Below are 22,546 nucleotides of genomic sequence, written 5' to 3' on the forward strand. Positions count from 1 at the left end.
GGAAATTCTTTCAAATTAATTAATAATTAAAATAATTCTTTATTTTAAAGATTACATTCAGTCAAATATTTCTGGAGTCACCCCACCCACACAATACACATACACACCTTTTCACAGCCATTAAATACCTTCTACTATACTGCAGTCAAATGTAATTCATAGCATTGTCATAGGTTGGTCTATTAAGGTTAAATTACATACTGCCATGTGGTGAATGTGAACTCCAGTGCAGAAATAATCTGAGAGATGTGAAGACACAGCTGAAAAAAAAAAGTTTCCATATTGCAGTTCAACAGAAGTTGTGCTATTTGTAATGCAGAGAAGATAATGAATTCCTACTAGGGAAAAAGTAGAAAGTGACATCAACAGAATATTTCAAAATAAGAGAAGTGAAATAATCCTGCTTTGAATATTTAGCTCTAAAGTGTGGAGACACAAACAGACAAGTTTATCTTTGCTTTCTCTGAAATTAAAAATGACATTTTTAACATGCGCTATGAATGTTCATTTAAGTTCCTGAAACCTGATCTACAGAAATCCCTTTTATTCTTATTAACAACATCAACACTTGGCCTTAATTTCTTCTTAGATGTCAGCCAATTTCACACAGATGAAAACAAATTGTTTTTTAAGTTTACATTTTAAATGTCAGGAGCAAATTTGATAATTTTATCATCTAGGCCCAGCTCAATGCACTTTCAATTGACCTAGCTACCTTATGCTCCTACATACTCAATCGACCCATGTCAGTAAAGACGATTGACAACATGTGTCGTTAACACATCACACGTGGGATATCCGTCAATAAATGGGATTTTAACCCTATTCTGCTCACTTCCATTCTCCTGTATGTAAATGTTTTGCCTTCAGAGCACTATCCTTGCATCTTCTCTCATTACACTCCCTCCACCGCATCATTAACCTTGGAGCACCTCCCTGGCTCATTCCTCACAAATGTCAGCCCTGCTCTTATTGTTTTGTTGCCACAGCCCAACCATTGGCACCAAATATCACTACTTGGCATTAATTAGGGTTTGACTCAACTACAGAATTCGGAACTGATGTGGACATTCTATGATTTTTAGATAAATCTACAATATTTTTTGTCACACTACATTATGTAAAACTAAGCGCATGTGGTGTGTTCTATTATAAATAATTAAACATAGTACAAAACACTAGAAGAAAACAAAATCAAAACAAGAAAAAGTATGGTTGTTATTACCCCTCATTAGGGCATTAGTAATGAATCAATTAGTAACCAATAGCTCATGTATGCATCATGTACATGTTTTTTTGGGATCTACTTCATGGATTGACATAACTGATAGCTGGAGGTCAGACACAGCAAAGCAGGTTGTCTGGTAATTTGAATTTTGCAAGACCTTTCTTGTAGTTAATGTACAAGTGTGAAGGAATTCTAAATTATATTCCGCTGTGCTGTCACTGAATCGGTGACCATGACAATGTCATGCAAAGCTATTAGCATTACATTAAAAATAGATGTGCTGAATGACACAGATGATGTCCTTTTTCTAGTTCCTAAGACAGAAGAAGCCTCACAAGAAGTTATCAAGGTTAGTGTAGATGGTTTTGTTAATCCTCTTTGTCTTCTGGTGGTTCTTATGTAGGCTCATAAAATGCCACATTGAGTGTAGTCCATTAAATGGAAAAATGTTTTAAGAACAAGAAAAACAATGAATATATTACTTTATTTATATCTAAATATGTTTTCCATTACTGCCTTGTTCATTTTAGTAGGTAGTGTCAGAGTAAAGGGGTAAGCTTGTTTGCAGCATTTGCAGACTAAAAATTTCAGTGGAAATGCAAAATCACCACATCACCCACTTGCATGTTGGCTACAGTGACATGTCTCCCCTAGCAACAGACATTGCTGCAGTGACATGTCTCCCCTAGCAACAGACATTGCTGCAGTGGCTTCATATATCCTTCATGGAACAGCTGATCTGTAAGGCAAGACTGCAGAAGGCAAAACATTCATGTATCTGAAACAAAAAAACCCAACAAAATTCCTGTTTGAACAGTCAGTCTTTGGGGATTTTTCAGTTTTATTTATTTCCATTGCGCTTCAGTGTTTGGGGAGAATGTGTTTAACATGTTAAAATATCTTTTTTTCATGACCGTTTTATCTGTCTCTGATACACACACACGAAAAGTGCTTTTCAAGACCTGTTTTTTGCAGGATGTTTTATTTCTCTCAGAAGGAGAAACTCAGATAAAGCCAAAAACTCAAGAAAGGCCGGTTAACCTAGTAAAGTATTTGAACAGATTGTTATTTAAAGGGGAGAAGCAAGGGTTAGTAAAAGTAGAAAAAAGAGCACCCGGACCACAAGGGGGAACCCAGGTGGCCGACTGGGCGAAAACATGAACACCCCTGACTCGCGGAGAGTCACTTGAGAGGCGCTGCCCTGCGACTGGGAGATAGGCCCTCAGGGGTAGGGAAGGAATAGGAATACACCCCTGACTCGCTGAGAGTCACTTTGAGAGGCGCTACCTCACGACCAGGCCCTGCCCTCAGGGGATAGAAAGGAGGAGATAGCCCCTTGACTCACTGAGAGTCGCATGAGAGGCGCCACCTCACGACTGGGAACAAATCCCTCAAAGGGGAAGAGAAAGAACGCCTTACTGGAGGAATCACTTTGAGAGATGCTGCCCGAGGGGTTGAGAATGAAGAGAAAGCTGCTCGAGAAGGAAGCAAAAGAAGTCCCCTGACCCGCTGAGAGTCACTTTAAGACTGGCATGAACCCTCAGGGAATCGAGGGAAGGAGAATTAGTAAGTTAGAGTTCCCAAAAATAATGTGGCTGGGGGTCCCCTCTGGTTCGCCCTTGAGAACCTCCCCAGAAAGGGTCAAGGTGGCCCTGCCATCCTGAGGTGAGCTGCACTTACCCCCCAAAGATGGACCCCGGACCAACACTTTCCCTTCCAACACAAGTTCGAACTTGGATTGACCACTCAAGAACGTTCACGTTCTTGTTTTTCTGTCACTCCAGTGTAGCTTTGGTTTTGTTCTCTGCGAAATTTAATTAACTGGTGAAATTTGTAGCACATTTAGTGTTGGATCTGGAGAATAGCCGAGACCTTAAACACATTGAAACTCAAAATTCTCCACTTAGTACATTCTGTAATTTCAATACAAAATCGTTCATACGTCAAAGAGAAAAACTTGCAATGAAGCAAACATCCTACTGACCATATTAGGGTGACATTTCAGCTCTTGTTGAACCTTATTTTGAGTATTCAAACGACTCATATGTACATGGATCAATTTTCTACAGTTAGAGATTCAATAAAACAGTATTAACTATTTAGAAATGAGTGGTATTTTTCCTTTTTCTTGAATTTGTTTCGGTCTTGTGTTAAAGGTGTATAAAGTATTCAGCTTCAAAACAGCCAAGATCCAAATTAAATCTGAGTTAAAGTTTTAAATTAAGATCGGTCTGGACCTCATACCCTTGCTCATTAACATTTCTAACATAATCATAAGATTAAATTAACTAAAAATAATAGATTTTGTAACTAAATATATCCCCAAAATGAGACTTCAACAAAATTCAGGGAAGGAATAAAATACCACCCATTCCATAAACGTGATCTAGTTTAGATGATTAATATTACTTTCTTGGATCTCTAACTTTAGTATAAAAATAACCCTAAGCCATGGTTAAATTAATGTTTGACTTATTCAATTAATGTTTGAATTAATGTTTGATTAATGTATCAACTGTAATGTTGATACAGTATCATATTTTAAGGTTTAAATATGGATGTTATGAAAATAGATGAAAAAGAATATATGATGAATGTAACAGGGATTCATGATGAATAATTCTCCATTTACGCTTTTGAAATCCATTCTATAATACAATATTTTACACCTAATATTTTGCTATACGTTATAGAAAGAAAAAAGAATTAGAAAATAAATTAAGTCAAATATTCAAATGGTTGAGGCGAGTAATTGTCATCTCACATCTTATTCCTTAAGTTACTTTCGTTTTAAATCTCGCTGTAGTGAAAGAGGCCCAGTCCTTATGGGACACTATGAGGGCAGTATGTTGAAAGTTGACTTTTGTTTTTGTAAATTTATAGGTGATCTAACAAAAATTCAAGATCATTTTTTACAGTGCCATTTCATTTTTCATTCCTTAGTAATAGCATGTGATAGGATCTTAAAGATGATTTTTAGGAAAAAACATTGTTAATTAGCATTCCAAAAATAAACAACACCATAGTGCAACCTAAATTTCTTACAACAGAATGAATGTTTTGATGCACAGGGCTCAACAGTTCCCTGTACTAGGCTGCCGTGATCGGTATGAGCTTAGCTTTACAGGAGAGAGGGGAAAACAAGCTTGGAAACAGCATAAAATATGCTGTGTGAGATTATTCTGACTTAATGGAAGAAAACAGATGGCAATACACTTGGTAAGATGTGTGACAGACTGATTAGAGAATCTGCAACTGTGCTTGATAATGAGGGGCAGATTTTTGCATATACTGTACTTGTACTTCCATTTTAGACATTAATACTATACATGTTGGTAAAGGACAGGAGTGTATATTGTACTGTATGTGTTTAATAAAAAACTCATTGTGAGGGGAGGTGCAATGCAGATTCTATCCTGGAAGCAGCACTGTATGTATTATTTATACAGTAGATACATATGTGAATGAATAATCCTTCAAGTGCTATAGCTTCAATATGTTCTGATATAGTAAGGTCTAATAACTGCGAGCACAGACTTAATCAGGTTCTTGGACATTTCCCTCAGAATTTAATTGAAGCCTGGAAAATAGCAGGAGAATTTAAATGCAGGTACTTTCTATCATATTTCGTTTCTAATGTTGCAAGGCTCAGCAAAAGGCAAAATCACTGAAACTGTGCTTTCACAATCGACATATATCATCCAGTTTAATAAGAAGTAAAAGCATACATACATCTGGTCAATTAAAGATGTCTGGCATCTGGCCCATCACAGCAAAATGCTTCAAAGTCATCTGAAGGCTGAATAATTAAATAAAAATTGACTGAAGTGGAGATATTAAGTACCTCTGAGGGATTTCTTGCAAAGAAATAGGAGAGAGATAAAAACCTAGACATGTCCATTGCAGCCACATTCCTTCTTCCTTTTTTTAAACTGTCACAACCATTATTAGAAGGTTTATCATTTTGTATCTCTCCTTTATTCGTTATCAAAATCTTCTCAATACTTTTCCAGAGAAAATGTTCTTAAAAAGTTTACTTTCTTCTTTATTACATGTCTTTAAAAGAATATGGTGTTTTCAAATTACACATACTCGTGATATATATCATCTAATGCTCTAGATGCAACACAAAACAGAAAAAAAAACTAGCACATACTGTTCAGTATCTCAATAACATAGATACCTGTGATTTCAAATTCTCATATGCAGGACCGTGTCCATGGACACACATAAAAGAGTAATTCTCAAATTTCTGGTGGTAGGATTTTGAAGAATTAATACTTAAAAAGTTGTAACTTAACATATCCCCATTATAATCCTTTAAATCTGATTTCCTTGTTTCCTCCTTCTGATTATGTCAGTGAGTGACTGAACTGGGAGCTGGGTAGCGACTAGGGGGCTTGAGTAATATACAGTATATAATGAACACTGTGTTTGTTTGGTATAGCGTGGTTGTTTTTCTCATTTTTCCCACTCTTCTTTCCTTTTAAGGTCTTCATGGGATTGAGTGACACACTGTTTGACTAGACACATGTCACTGATCAAACAATCCTAAGATGTGTAGGTGCTGAGCCGGTGGAAACCAATCTTGTAACAAAGGGAGACAACAGAATAAACAAGGAGAACAAAGAAGGAAATACAAAACTCCACAACACCTACAGTAACAATCTGCATACAAGCATGACCCACAGGTAGGCCCTGGGTTGTTTATGTCGGATTTTCCACCACGAACATTCCTGCCACTTACTCGAGTCTTGTAGTTCTCGCCAGAAGGGGCATATACTGTAAAAACCCCAGCCAGCAGAGGTACAGGTTTATCCACTCTCCCCTGAAGCCAGGACATGGGAGGTACTGTACAATGGAACTTACTGTCTGGACTGAAGAGGCTGCAAGTGAGACAACTAAAGTACCGTACAGAGCTTTTTTCCTTCTTTTTGTCTCACTGTAGAGCGAAGTATGGCTGAAAGGCCAGACTGAGCCAAGAGAAGAGATACCTGGTGAGGCAGGTTTTGTATTTTAAATGTGAGGATGACTTGTTGGAATTATTTTGGAATGTGCCAGGGATCGGAGAGAAACAGGACTATGTGGCATGTACAGAGTGCTCCCTGGGATTATATTCTCGTTATTGGGGACAATGTTAATATTTTTGTGTATGTCCCCCTTGAGACTATTTTTGTTTTAGAAATACAGTTATTTTAATTATTAGTGATTGTATCTACCTGTTTTCTGTTGGTTTGGGAGTGCACTATGATGTCTGATATCCAGTGCAGTCAGGAGGATCCTAACACCTTTAAAACTGCTAGGTGGTTTATTCAGCTTCAGGTCATGCCAGAAGTCACTCTTGGGACATAGACACAGTTGGTGTTGGGAGTAATGGAAATCTTGAGAGCCTACCTTGAAGTTAGTCCCTGTTTTCAAAGGAAGGCTCCATCAGGGATCCTTGAAGCTCAGAAAACACTCGATTAATGATGAGTACCCTTCAAATCTGAGAATTGTTCAAGTTTGTTTCTCTTCTGGTGTTAAAAGATAAAACATAACATAAATTGTTCACTCGGTTGTATCATAATCAGAGGACTTTTAAATGTAGAGCTATCAGAGGCTGACAGGGTATGAGTGCATAACAGGGCTTTGCAGTTGTGCTGAGTAACCCCAATTGAACTGTGACTCACTGATATCTGATTTAGCTGTCTCCTGTTTGTCTGAACTTTATCTGGCGATGAACCCCTGGTGCCTGAGTCTCAGATGATTTTCTTCAGTAGTGAAGTCTTCATTTCCCCTCTCTGACATTCAGTTTGCATTTTAAAATTGTATCATCTTGTGTTCTCTTTTAACATCACAGTTCTAATATTGTTATGCAGTCTAAAGTAAGCAATGGAAAATTGTAAACAACTCATAAGAAAGTAACATAAGAAGATCGTACTGGCAGGATGTGGAAAAGTTCCGCAATTATAAATACAGTCCTTTAGTTCAAAAATATCAAAAGCTCGATATAAAAACATAAAGATCAGGCAATGAAACATTTGAAAAATGAAGAACATTAATTTTCAGCAGCTAACAAGATAAATTAGTAGCATTTAGAACTCATAATCTGGAAAATTGATTCTGAAAAAGTTATGTGTTTTTTTAACATTGGAACACTAACATCCAATGAAGTAGTATATACAGTATAAGCACTACACAATGTTTTGCAAAAGTATTCAGGCATTTTGTTGATTCAAAGGTGGCAGTCATGACACCTTGAATCAGCAATTAGTATCCATTATGATGAAACTTACTTGATATATTCAAAACATACAAACAAATAAACTTAGCCCTAAAGCAGCCTTGCATCTAAAGGAATCAAAAACACTAATTTCACTTGATTGTTCAATCATGTTCATTAGTCATAATGTGATTGGAAACTAGCTGAAATGGCCCCTTCACGTGGTCAGTAGGATGTTTGCTTCATTGCAAATTGATCTTGTTGTTCTGTGAGTCAGTTTTGTATTGGAATTATACTTAGTATTTAGATTCTACTAAGAGTACAGTTATTATCTGAGTGAAGTAGGGATAAGGTTACAAAATCTATTGTAATGTGAATCCATTTAATGTTAGGATTATGTTAGAAGTAGTTGCAGTGGATATCAAAAGTCTATACACTCTTATTGAAATGTCAGCTTCGGTTGATGTAAAGGCTGAAATCAAGACAAATCATATCTGATCTTGATCATTCACCTATAATAAGGTCTTGTAACTCACAATATTTAAGTGAAAAAAAAACATTTTCAGGAAAAATAATTTTCCTTTTTTAAAAGCAATTTTGGTCTTGGTTTTAACTAAATATACCTCCAATTAAAGACCTTCACAAAATTTGGCAAAATACAAAAAGTATTGTCTTTGAACATTTATATTTGGAATATATGCATAAGCATATCTTAATGCATAAGATTTTTAAAGCTTGTGTGTCACGAAGAAAGCATGAAACTATAGTTAAAGGATTATATTTTTAAACATAAACATAATAATAATATAGTATATAGTCTGACATTACCATACGCATTACAGATAATATGATCATAATTAGCATGTGACTGAAAATGGTATTTGTTGTATGTTATACGGAAACAAAAGTGTTGTAAACCTGCTATTGTTGGTAAAGACAACAGTTTTTAAGTGCGTAGTACTCTCCCATTTCCAACCAACTACTGTAACTCTCGCTGGACAGCAAGTTTTCCTAATATTGCCAAGCATTCCACAAAGAAGAAGCGACATCATTAAGAAACATCTGTTTTTTAAAAGCACAAGAACTAGAAATGTTCAAGGTCAAATGCTGACATGCTTTGTGGGCCTTATGTACAGATGTTCATTTTGCTCCTTTCTCATTCAGCCCAAAAGGTTCTGTTAAACTGCTATACTGCTGTCACTGTTCCTGTGGTTCGTTCGTGAAGTCTGTCTCGTGGCCTCACAACTCACAGAAGAAAATGGTCTGCCATGGATGCTCACACTGCCACATCATAATCTATACACTGCATGACTGCTAAAGCACATCAAATCAATCTATCTTTTATTCACTTCAGCCATTTTGATCTTTTCAATCAAAGCAAAATGAGTAGCTAAGAATATTTCTCCTTATCAAATTAAACAAAACAGTTATTGGTACTTCATTATATGTATTAAGTCTATTCAGATATATTCTGACTGGTAATTCCTAACCCCTTACCCAGCTTTCTCTAGAGGTCATTTATCGTAGTGTACAATAGACAGCTTTGGTGACCCATGACCTTTGTTGTGTCAAGGGCCTCATTTGAACAGAAGGCAAAATTCTGAAGTAACACTGTTTAAATCACCTGAACTGATTTATGAACATCATCCAAAAGTTGTACTTTGACCTTTGAATGTCCTGATATCAATGAAAACAGGCCCAAACTATTCATTATATGGGTCTTACGTAAATGAATTGTTGACCTTTTGTGTGTTCCTTAGGAGTTGTGTGTCAAATCCAATTAAACTGGCGGATCACAGCCTTTATAAAGAGGAATAGTGCACCACAACAAATTCATGCCCTAACAGAAGTTTTTCGACTCCATTAAATAGAGCAATCCATGAAGTGGATGGTATAAATCTACTCTTCCAGGTAAAAAAAAGAGATGTTGTAAGGATGCAATACTTGTGTTTTTGTAATTTGTTAAAGTTTACTATGGACTATGGACTATGATACTCACATATGAGAACTAAGAAGTATTCAGAAAATCAAACTGAAATATGTTAAAAAGTATGTGAAGATGTTGGGCAAACCTAGATAAAGTAGTTCAAGTACGTAGCTGCGTCAGCATGCATAGGCTGCAAAGGAACAAGTAAAGGTTTGTTCCATGCTGAAAAGAGAAGAAAGGAAAAACAACATTTCGGCTGTGGTGCCTTCTTCAGGTGTGTCAAACCTAGATAAATGCTGCTTGCCCTAGACTATATATGAGGATAAATAACAAGATTGTATTGAATTGACCCTGACTGGAACTCATTGCAACAGTGCAGTTCTTATTTCATGCTGTTTAAAGTGTTTCAAATAAAGACAAAAAAACCTTTTTGACACTGTCTTGAAACATTTATGCTCACCAAGACAATTGGCAACAAAGACATAAGACGTATCAAGGGAGAGTTTTTGCATTTTTAAACTTTGTGTTGCATATTGTGACACTGAAAATATTCAAACAAATTAAAGTACTTAACAAATATTAAAGGTGATTAAATGTATCCGCCCCATGCTTCTCGTTATTTTCTCATTCTGAACTAATTATATCCTTCAAAGAAGCTGAATGATGTGTGTCTCTAATTGAAATGATATATGTGGAGTCCATCTGGCTTGTACACTAGCTTTCTGATAACAAAGGAGATTAATGCAGAGGCTGCTTAAACAGGAACTGTGATTGATAGGAAAAGTTATGACCCCCGTAATTTCCACATTGTGGCGCAAACGAATGTTAAATATTAACATTATTTTTATGAACATTGAAATATTAGTTTTGCAATGGGGGACTCCAATCTAAAAATTATTTTACATATTATTTTACATATCTTTACATATCTATTTACATATCTTTGGCATCAATATTCTTAAAGAGTCTTTCAGGTGCTTACACTGATACAGTATATGCAGTACAGTATATACTGTAAACTGTATTATAAAATATATTTTTATCACAAAAACCTTCCGCAATTTGAGAGGTTTTCACAGTTTTTACCTAGTTTTATTTCTATAAGTCTAATAGGTTATTAATTAAACAAAGACAGCTGTCTGAAATACGTTTTGTATTTACAGTGAAAAGAAGTGCAAAGGATTTTAAAATATTTTCGATTTTAGCAAAGATACAGGTTGCAGGCACAGGAGATATGATCTTTACCCAAATCCCTATCATTGATTTGTTTCTATAAGCAAATATAGGTAGGCTGCATGTATTAAATAAGATTAGTGCATTCAATGAATGAGTTTCCAGTGTGGTTGTACCTGCTGTGTACTCCTCACAAGATAAAGGGATGGGCTTTAAAACAGATGAATGCAAACAATCAATCTTGCATCCCTATTTTTTCTTATGACTGTGCTTTAAAGAGTAACATAATAACACCCCAAGATGTGAACGCTTTAAAATAATCAAAATAGAATGATTATTAAATAGTGAAAGGATGGGGACATGCCAGCTTGCTCTTTTCAAAGCACCACTCAGAGCAGGGGAACAGCTGCAGTTGTTCTTGTTATCTGAGCATACTGTATGTGTGCATGTCTGGCTTGTTGGTGTGACACTTCTTGAGGTGCTAAGTCATTCATGGTCATATAAAAGAAATGACAGCTCAGCTACATTTATACGATACCAGTGGAAAGGAACTTCACCGTGCAGCAGGGCAGCTTTGTCTAGATGCGTGAGCTTAACAGATTTAGACTAGCCACGGGCTTGAAGCAGAAAATGGTGTCTTTTGGGAGTATGCTCTAGTGGGCTAGCTCTTTCTTTGGAGGGATGACTCTGAATCTTAAGAAAGCTGTTGCTGCTGAATGCTAAATTCCTCCAGCCAATCCTGGATAGATTTTTGCAGTACTGTGATAATGCGTGACACAGCTCATATGTAGATAACTGCCTTGCAATTTTCATTTTAATTAAAAAAAAATGTTGTGCAACACACACACATCCTACTGTATCTTTATACTGTACATGTGTTGTGTGACTATACTGTATATGTCAATCATGTTAAAATGTGCTTACAATTTCTAGCTCACATTTCTCTTACTGCTCGAACCATTTGGAAGCAATTACTTTAAGTACAGTTAAGCATTGCAAATTGAATAAAAAAACACTTTGTAAATCTCACTTTATTTTTTTAATTTTGAGCTGAATAAAGATCACTAGGCAGAAGCCGAGTGAGGCATCGACTCTGAAAAATCAAATGGTTCTTTGGCTACTAGAGACACAATACATATTCATGGATTTTATTAATATTTAGCTTGCAGCACCTCAACAACTGATTTTAATAATTGTGTAATAAGTAATTACTTCAAAAAGACAACTTATTTTTCTGAGCAAAATATTGACTGCTGGCTTTCTTAAATATATTTAACATAAACAGAGCCCAGTAATCAAAATCTATTGATATAATCATAAAAACAATGCAAAATTATTCAAATTAAGGCCCACTTTGTTAAGGTACAAATGATGTATACACGTTTTTCAAATTAATTATTGTAATCTAATTTCAGTGCTCAAACTGAACACTTTGAGGGTTGATAGTGGTTAAATGTCAGCAAGAACTCTAAAGAAATTAAAATGTGATAATTTTGTAAATATCCACTTGCTCACACTAACAAAAAATGTGTTAAGGTACACACAATTATTTTGACAAATCACACAATTAGTTGAACTTATTAGCTGAAGAAGACAGGGGGCATCACTAATTCTAAAGGAGAAGACTCAACAAGAAGTTGCTGTGTTGCTCATGAAAAAACTGATAAGATAAAACATAGCCAGCATCAGGTGCATGGCTTAGCAAAAACTGCTAAATTGAGCTAAATTGCATTCTAGAGGAAACATAAACAAATAACTTTGCTGCATTTCAGATGCATCCTAAAGCACAGGAAATACATTAAGAAATGTCCAGGTGGTGTTCAAACTCTAATCCTAACCCTAGCGCGGGAACTTCTAGTACATACTGTATATTAAAACCTTATCTCAGATAATTGCATGTTAAAAGTTACCAAAATGACTCCGAACTAGTCTGACACATTTAAATGGACTGTTTTCAGTATTTGCAATGAACCTGCAGCTGATATGGCGTATATAATAAGAATGCTCGGTGCTGTTTACAGGTCAGTATTATAATTACCACTAATGATTGGCTAAATATATAATTTTGTTTGGTTTGAAAAGCAAAAGAGAAGAGAGTTTAACATGTAGAAAATGTATTTTCAAACATTTGATTTTTGACCATTTTTGACTGTGAGGCGCGCAGCTCATCAAACCCTGCAAAAGTGGGCTAAATTTCTGTCTCGAGCAAAATACAAAACAATTTTCCTGAATTTGAAATTCATCCTCAAGCAAATAAAAAATGCATACAGTAGGTGCTCTTCAATTTGTAACCCTAACCCTAGCCCAGGAACGTCTAGAGCATACAGTGTATTAGAAACCTTTCCTAAATTTACTGTGTTAAAAAGGTTATGCAAATTACTCCAACCTAGTCAGACATTTTTAAAGTAACAATTTTTTAGTGTTTTTAATGTATCTGCACTGAATCTGGTTAAAATGTCTTGTATTTCTTTTTGTAATCTGCTCCTGATAAGGCATATAAAATTAGCAGGCTTTGTGATGTTTACAGGTCAGTATTACAATTACCAGTAACGTTTGACAAAATGTAACATCTTCATCTTTTGACCGACAGGAGCACGGCATTTACAATCACCGATCTTTCTTTAAACTATAGATGAATATTTCATACCAGATAACGTAAAGACCTTTGTACAGAGAGACAAAAATGCTTGGAAGACAATTTAATTCCCCCGTGTTTTCTAATCCTGTGCACTGTTACACAATTACAGTCTTGCAAGGAAGACACAGTAGTAATTATTGCATCTAAACACTTTAATGAAGGCATGTGTATACTGTACCTAGCAGAATAAAAGGAGCACTCTTGAAACACTTAATTTTTACTTAATTGGATATAAATACATGTTACCATACAATACACGCTCTTGCATTAGCATTTAGGTGCATTACCTCCTGCACTGAATTTGCTTCTTTTCATTGTGGCTGAGTGGTACCGTCTTCCTGACATTTGCTGTATGGGTGTGATTTTTTAAAAATGAATGAATGGTTCTGCAAAATGGTGATGTAAACTGCAGCATTTAAATGACTATCACCTAAAGCAAGGTCTCGTTTTCCAAGTTACCAAATGGAAGCTCACATTAAGACACTCCCACTCCCATGTAAGACTTTTTCTGCAAAGGGATGGTTCACTGCCTGTTTTTATCCAAGTGCACTGCTGCTAAATTCCTGGACTTGTGATTCGTCTGTATAGGCAGCTGTGATCCAGTGTTGCTCAGGATGGTGATGCATTACCCTACCCAAGAAAATGATGCCTTTCATGTGCTGTAGTTAACAAAGAGTATCTTCTAGCGAGTTTGTGAAAGAGCTGATGGACTGTATAGCTGACCCTGTGTCCTATTTCTGCAGCTACTAGGCTGTCAAAAGGTTCTTTCCCAACTTTTGTCACATGATGTAATGCTCGACTGGTTTCCTAGGTGATGCTTGAAATGCTGTTGTCATGGTATCATATGATTGATGATGTCATGCAAGAGTATCCAAGAGAATTTGAAGCATCTGTCTCATTCAAAGTTTCCTGCTATATGAACTCTCGTAAACGGTGAAATATATTGGAGACTATTTGTAAGTTATATTTTAACAGCAGATTTGATGTTTCTATTAGTCACGGTCACCATTTATATCTTTAAATCCAGAGCACTCTGGGTATTGGTCTGTTCCATTATAAGCAGGACTGTGGTTTTATTCTTTGTGGGTGCTGTTTTTTACAATAAAAATGAGAATAAACAACTGACATTTAATATACATGAAGATCCTACTTCCACAATTTTTTAAAAAGTTTGATAAGTTTAATAGTTTCTTTAAATCTAAACATAATAGAAGATTAATTTTATCATCCATCTCCATCAAAGCCTGTTGTTTTTATCTGCTCCATTATGGTTAATAATAGGGTTGTGTTTATTTAAAACTGAGCATGATAAATGAATTTTCTTTCCTATATACTGTGGATTTACACAGGTATATCTGCTAAAGTTAGTTTCTTTCACTTTTTTCATTAACCAGATACCATACAGGCAATGCAATTTTATTTCTCTAGTTCTAACTATCATTTACATAAATCTACTGTTCAACTCAAGTAGGAAGACAGGAAAAAACTGAGGTATTGACACACTGTTGGTAACTGAAGTTTAGATGAACATTTGTGCTGATATTCTGATTAGGCCATGTTTGAATACACAATACGCAAAATTTAAGATTGAACAGACTGTAAAAAACATATGATAATCTCATTATGTAAAACCTGAATAAAAATATTGTAATTGTCTTCCTAAATAAATCCTATACTGTATCTAGGATGTAAAAGTACATTGCAACATTCTTAAGAACACAATAAAAAATTAATAACATATTTACATTAACATTAATAACATAACTAAATGGATTTTTACATTGTACATTAAAAGAAAAAATATTACATTTATATTTTCGGTTATGTATTTGTGAAAATGCGTCATGTAATCACAAACTAAGGGAATGGGTTGTAGTTTCAAATCATTTGCATTTGAATGTTAAAGCTAGTTATCTGCTAACATGTTTGCATTATAAGAATGTATTTATGTTTTCTAGACGTTCACAGCAAACATGCTTGAACAGAAGAAAGGTGCATTTTGTCTTATTAGCCTGTGACGGTAGTTAGCCACTATATCGTCTTCATAATGAAATGGCAGAAGGAGATGTTCAGTTTGTACATTGCAGCTAAAAATAAATTCCCTGCACCATGCTGAAAGACATCCACATAGGAAGAGCACAGGAACCACTCTCTATGTTGTATTCTTGCAATCCCTAGATAACTGTTAACAGCAAATTATAGACAAATAGGTCAGGCATGTGAATGCTGTCCATGCACACATACCTGCCTGCCCTTTTGAACACTCCTGACTGGGGGCTGGGGGAAGAAAAGGTTTTTTGCAGCAGGGGAGGGTGACTGAAGTCAAAGTGTCATGGTGCCTGGGGGGCTTATATGACATTTGAAGATATCCAACAGGAGATCTGACCTTGCTTTTACCTCACATCTAACAGCAATGACTTCTGAAGCTGTGAAGCTGCAACTTGGTCATTTGTACAAGCTTTGTGTTTGAGTTTTCAAGTTTCTGCCACCCTTCACAGATCACCTTTTGCCAATATACTACACTTTGTATCTAAGCCTTGGTTTCACAGCTTTTCCAAACTGTGGGGGAAACAAAATTAACAATAATCGTTAAGCTCCTCAGAATGCATCGGTTTTGTGGTGAGACTTACAGAACACCATCACCGTTTGGATCAGAAAGAATAAAGGATGCTACTTCTAAATCTCACTGTAGCTTTCCTTCATCGATCAGATAGATTTCTGGTCAGTGAACAACGGAATTACAAGGAGTCTCTGTGGCACGTTGCGATTAGCTACAGCTGTTTGCTGTCGTGCTGCAAGTAAAATGTCTGCCCCATTCCCCCTCCCCAGCCCCCAGCCTCCCTCTAAATGTTAAAGCAAACCGGGTTGTTTGGACTTAAAATAGATCGTTTTGATAGAATTGTTATAATTTTCTCTTCAAAGCTGTCTTGCACACTTCATTTCAGCCACCTGCTCTAGCTACTGCACATATTACTCAGTCTCGGGGGAGTCTCTGGATTTCATTGGCCTGCTGCGTCACCATGGCAACCACATTCCCTGTGCTGCTGTATGATTTAGGCATTGGTTTACAGCTCTTCGGAGGTTGGCTAGTTTGATATGCAAGTACTCCAAAGCACCAAGAGCCCTGAGATATCAGCCCTTAATAAATGCTTTTGGGGGGTATATTTAGAGGAGCCCTTTTTCTTTTAAATAAGGCGGTGAAGTTGAATTAATAGCAATACAGAAAGAGAGGGGAAAAGAAAAAAAAAATTACATCCTTTTGCAATATTACTTTTGACAATCTATAAATAAATTCTAAAACAGGAGATGACGTTAAAATTGCCTGATCTTTTGGGAATAATGAGATGTGTCATGCTTTTAAGTCAGTGCCCCTGCAAGATGCAAGCCACAACTGATTTCCATTTGTGTGGTCACACGATTTCATTTCTCGCACGTTTTCTTTGATAGAATTTTGTCAAATTTATTTAATTTATTTATAGGCTCCTTGAATTTGTATGTGTTCTCTGACATATTATGCTGTAGAATGGATGTTGAAAATGTTTCCTTCAATCGCTTTGGGATTTGTTTAGATAGAGTGTTAAGATATAGTAATTTAATTAAATTATTCCTAAAATATTTTACAGAACCCTGTGGAAATACAGTATTTGGTGTTCTCTAGCACACCCTATTGGATCTATCCTTTAGAGAATCCTATAGAATAGAGCAGAATCTTGGAGTATGCAAAAGAATACTAGAATATAACTATGAATACTACAGAACACTCAAAAATCATATTCAGTGGAGACCTTTATAGCTAATGATATTCTGTATTCTACACAATCCTTACATATACATGTATAACACAGAGGTTCCATAATGTCCTTACATAGCAAAAATTAATAATGTGTTGCATAGTTTATGCATTAATATCTTATCTCTTAGTAAAAACAAATGTATACTTTACATTTAATAATGCATTTTATATATAGTGTGCTCTACAAATCATCACACAGATCAACGTAATAAAAATGTATCATATGGTAAGATAAAAAAAACAGATGCCAACCAAAATGCAGAGAACTGTTTCTGGTTGTGTCTTACAGAAATATTGCACTAGAGCAAATTCATTATGGCCCAGTGGCTTAGTATAGAGAGTGAAAATCCAGAGCCCAAAAGCTACAGAATGCTGGTCAAATTGCAGGACGTTAGAAAAAATATAAATGAAGACAAACATTACAAAACTGTGATAGTTCTGGGAATGGAATAGAATGGGAAAAGAGGAATAAAGAAGGATGTGTAGTGAATAGCATCACCAGTTTTTGTTTAATTTTGTAAAATGTGCTAAGATATTATATGGAGTGGTTCAAAAGAACAAAAAGAGAGAAATAAAAATCAAATCAAAAGTTATCACATTTAATGAACCAGGAGCAAATAAACATACAATAATAGTCATTCAGTTGGGTGCGGAATTGCCATATAGTAATTTAACAGTATGCAAAAAGGGAAAATTATTTTACACTAATTTAATACGAAAAGTGCAAAATCATTTTGAATATATACAGTACACATTGGCGATTAGAAAATGTGTAACTTTGCCCATTGCTGCTTGTAATGAAAAATATTCAAAGGGAATAAAAGGAAAAAATTAACTAAGAAAGTGGAAAAGGCGAATTAGTTTGTGTGCCTTTCCCTTGGTTACAATTCCGAAAACTAAAGTATTTATATTACACTGTGAATTCCCACATATCTCCACACAGAAATATTGAAATGAAATTTTTTAATAGACACTTATGAGACTGAAAAAAACCATAATCACTGAACTGGAATGAGGAAAGCATTTACAGTAAGTCACCAAATGAGATGATAACATTGTTATTTTTTTGTTTTTCTCTGATTGTTTTTGGCTGTGTCTCTCAGGAGTACTGTCAAATACCTTTAATACAAAAAAGAAGCATTCATTTTGGGCAGTAAAGTCAGCATCTATAATGCATTTCATTGAACTTCAATTTAATTTTCCAGTTAAAGAAATTGCAGGCTTTGTACAGGGTCCAGGGAAATGTACTGTACCTGTGAAGTTGGGACTTATTACGCTTTTCTGAAGATCACATTGCTGCCCTGTAATTTTGAACTCTCGAAAGACAGACTGAACATTCCTAAAAATAGGTTACGTAAGGGCAATAAACTACATTGGGAGAGCACTTACTCAACTTTGTTTCATTGAAATGTGAACTGTGTCTATGCCAGTACACCTGGTCTGTAAATTGTGGAATAAAATTATTAATAGGCTTCAGATCCTGGTTGGGATATTTTGGGAACATTCATTTTTTTTCACCTCATTTACAAATGAAGAGTGTCATCATTAGGAGATTCTCCTTAAGCTTTGGTTCAATTTAACTCCCCACTGAAAGCTGGAGCTGCGTGTTTCTGGCTGGGGGTTCAAAACTTTCAGAAGAGATCCGAATGATATCTGAGCTGATGGATCAAAGTAAAATGCATCATCTGTCTTTCTTTTAAATGAAGCTAGTACACTTTTTAAGTTTTGAGCAGAATATTTTAAAAATTATTAGCCACCATTTTCAAACAGCTTCTTTCAATTCAGGGTTGGGGGAGGGGGGAACTGGAGGGCATTCCAGAAAGCAACAGACACAAGGCAGGGTAAACCCCAAACAGGATGCCAGGACAGACAAACAGAGATGCACATAAGGGCCAGTTTTCCCAAAAGCCATTTAATCTGTAAACTCCATGCAGATAGCTCCTCAGGCATTAAAGCCAGAATTCCAATGCTGCGAGCTAGTAAAACTAACCACTGCATCACCATAATGTTATTATGATATTTCATATTCAATGAAAAAATACATTTACCTATGGTTTGCATTGTTTCTTCAATGACATTCTGAGTTTCCATTTATTAACTGACATTGCACATAAGATCACATCCTCTGCATTCCTAAAAGGTATCTTGCTCATTTCTGTAAGATTTATGTAGGGTCACCTAAAACCATATTCTGGTTATATGGTTAGGTGGCCGAGCCTTTTTTTCTTTTTCTGTCTTGTTTACACTCCTCCTCACAAAATGAGTCTGACAGGAACCATCAATAATGCATGGGCCTGTTTTCTACTCAGAGTTAACTGTTTTTTATGAAATCACTACCCAATCTCTGATATCACTAAAAATTATACATTTATTATAGCAGTATTAGAGTAATAAGAAATGATTAGTTGAAATATATCGTGGTACATGTAAGAAGTGACTTATATGCCAAACGTCTATACTGTATGTTACCTTGATTCAAAACCAATGCGCAACGTCAGTATGGCTCTGTTTTTATCATTCCTTTACCTGAAATTGTATTAAAGGGATTTCCTTGCACTTATGTGGTCCTCTTTTACATTTCATAAGACCTTTCTCTTTTGCCTCACAAACAGTGACTTCTCTAGGAAGGAAGTAGTGGACCCTCTCCATCAACCTTTCCTCATCCTAATCCCTGGCAGAACACCAGCAGTGGCCCAGGGAAAGAGAATGGAGGCTATGGAAAAAGGAAAATAGTCTGTAGTCCACCTTAATCTGCAGAATGATAGAATGTCAACTGCCAAGAAAGATAGTCCAGAATGGTAAGATATCAGCAGTGAAACCTCCTGACACTATCCTGACTTGGTGTACCACGACAGGAGGAAATACCACATAGGAGAAAAACTACAGTTCCCACAACTCTTGACTTCCACTGCGCTTGAGGAAAAGGGTCAGCAGGAGTGTATAAACCAGTAAGGCATCTGTAATCCTTTGCAGCGTCAGGCCAATGATGAGGGCAGGACAACCAGACTAAGAGTCTGGAGAAAGAGGATCAGGCTGAGAGGGCTGAGGAGTCTGGTATTAGGCCTGATAGAGAAAAGAGAGTTAGCTTGGTGGTTACTTGTAACAAAAATATACAATTTAGTTTTATTTTTCTCATAGGTCTGATCTCTGAAATATAATAATTTATTGTCTTGCCATTTGTTAATATCAGTTCCTATGGCTGGAGATTTTGTGCTGTTCTTCATTGTTGTTCCAATATTATACTGAATTGTCTCACAGCTCACAGACCTGAGATGCCAGTTTTTAAACTTTAATTTACCAGAATGAAAAATAATTGGGAAACTATCTTCACTACAGTGCATATGAGAAAAGTATAATATTACTAACTCTTTTTGTTGACTTTTTTCTTACCATTTGCCTTAGGGACACTTGGGACCTCTGGAAGTTATGCTGAAGTCATTAAAGAAATGTGTGTTTAGTTATTGAAAAACAACCTTTTGCCCCAGCTGCCTAGAAACATGTGATATGTTCAGTTTGAAAGTATTCCACTAGTCCTACAATAGAAAGCTCTTTGAATTTATCCCTCCCTTGAAAGTCTGGTGTTGTGGTAATTAGTGATGCTGTCTCAGAGATCTTGGTTCTTAGATTCAAATCTACAGTTGAGTGCATTCATGGTGGAATTTGACTCTAGGTTTTCCCTGTGTACATGTGTGTGCATGTTCTCTGAAGGGCTCTTTGCTTGCAGCATGTGTTACAAGTTCCTTACTTTTTTCTTTGCTAGAAATAAGCAGGTTTCTAATAAAGGATGGAGGATTGCTCCAGTTTCATAATGGGGATTTTGAGATATTGTGGATTGTTTTTCTGACATAATCTAAAGGAATAACTCACCTTTTTATAAAGCTGGAATAACAAAAATAAAGAGACATGGCAGACAGGCAATAGTAGTAAAAAATGGTTTCTTGATCAAAGCCCTTGATCATAAAGCTGAAGGCACACCCTCAATAAAATCTGAATGATAGATAAAATATTTCTTTGTATTCAAGGTTTCATAGCAAGAAAATAATCAGTGTACCTCTCATACTGCCTGTCAGAAATAATAGTGTAAATTACCACTTTTTCCAGTCATGTGGTCTTTTAAAAAATGTTTAGGCCTATATTTTATGATTAGACACATTAATGGAAGACATAGGGCACACCTAACGATGATATGTTCAAAGGTTTTGAACTTTAATCTTGGCAGGAAAGATCATAATTCACGATTTGTTCAGCATTCTTTTCACAGTAAATTGTAGCCTCGTAGATTAATTCAGTCTGGCTGTGGGAACCCTTGTTCATTATTTAGAACATTGATTTAAACAAAATATCCTATTAAGGCTTTCCCACACGGATGGAAAATAATTCTTTACATTTTTGCAAATATTGCCACTGGAACTACACATCTTTCTTAATAGTGTTCTTTAGATAAGATTATCTTGTTAATCCATCTCTTCCACTTCATTTAGCATTTAGTGAAGTTTTTGCTGGGTCCCTTCTTTTAGAAAAGTGAAATGTGTAAAAAACAAAGCAGTCAAGAATTCAAGGCCTTGAAACATAACATTTAAGTCTTTAGTACATATTTTGTTAGGAGCCGTGGTAGCTCAAACGCCAAGGGTGCCTAGTTCCTGACTGGAAGGTCCCAGGTTCTATCCCAGGTAGGGGCAAGTGATGTAGCTTGCTCTAATTCCTTCCAGACAGCTCCCAGGTCCACTCAGCCTCCTTTCCAAATGAGTACCATGGGTCAATCCTTCTGGGGGTAATAGGCTGGCTGGATTGTGACCACATGCTGACCCTATCACCTCCATCTCCAGTGTTGGATGGTTGAGAAAAATGGTGGCCCTTTCCCCCCATTTCCCATGGGCCTTTATGGCCTGAAAAGGGACCTACCTACATATGCAGTTAAAGGTTGTTACTTGAACTTTGGTTTTCCAAATCTCAAAAGACAAGGCTGACTTAAAGGAGAACTGCAGTCCCAATTTCTCAGACTGGTTATAAAATCTTGATAACTAAATAAATTAATTGATGATATAGAAAAAAAAATCGAATTTAGCACAAAATCATTAACTCTGTGAAAGAACTGTAAGCCACCATGTTGTCGCTAACTCGCATTAGAGTTCCCACAAATCGCAATGAGATACGGCCCTTCCAGCTCACTAGTCACTGTAATGTATGAGTGAGGAAATACAAATTGTGCAGCAAACTGTCTCAAAATTGATAGCAATATTTGTATTGGATTAAAAGAGATGTACAGTACTGTATTTACAGGCCTGCTTGTTTACAATGTCATATGTCACCGGAAGTTTTGCTGCCATTCTGAATCGCAGAACATTGCACTGTGCATACCTGGATATCTTTTTGTTTTGTGATGCAAATTGGAGGTTTTACAAGTTACTGTGTATGTTTTGCTTTTATTGCAGTTTGAAATGTCTAACCCTGGAATATGAAAATAGCATTGCTTAGAGATGTGCCATTTGCATTTAGAAAAGATTTCCCTTTCAAATATATCTACTAGTACAGTATAAAATTGCAACCTCATTAAAAAACAAACAAAACCTCAGTGGAAAAAATAG

This window comes from Atractosteus spatula, chromosome 6 (assembly GCF_055471065.1).
Source record: "Atractosteus spatula isolate fAtrSpa1 chromosome 6, fAtrSpa1.hap1, whole genome shotgun sequence".
NCBI classification, from domain to species: Eukaryota; Metazoa; Chordata; class Actinopteri; order Semionotiformes; family Lepisosteidae; genus Atractosteus; species Atractosteus spatula.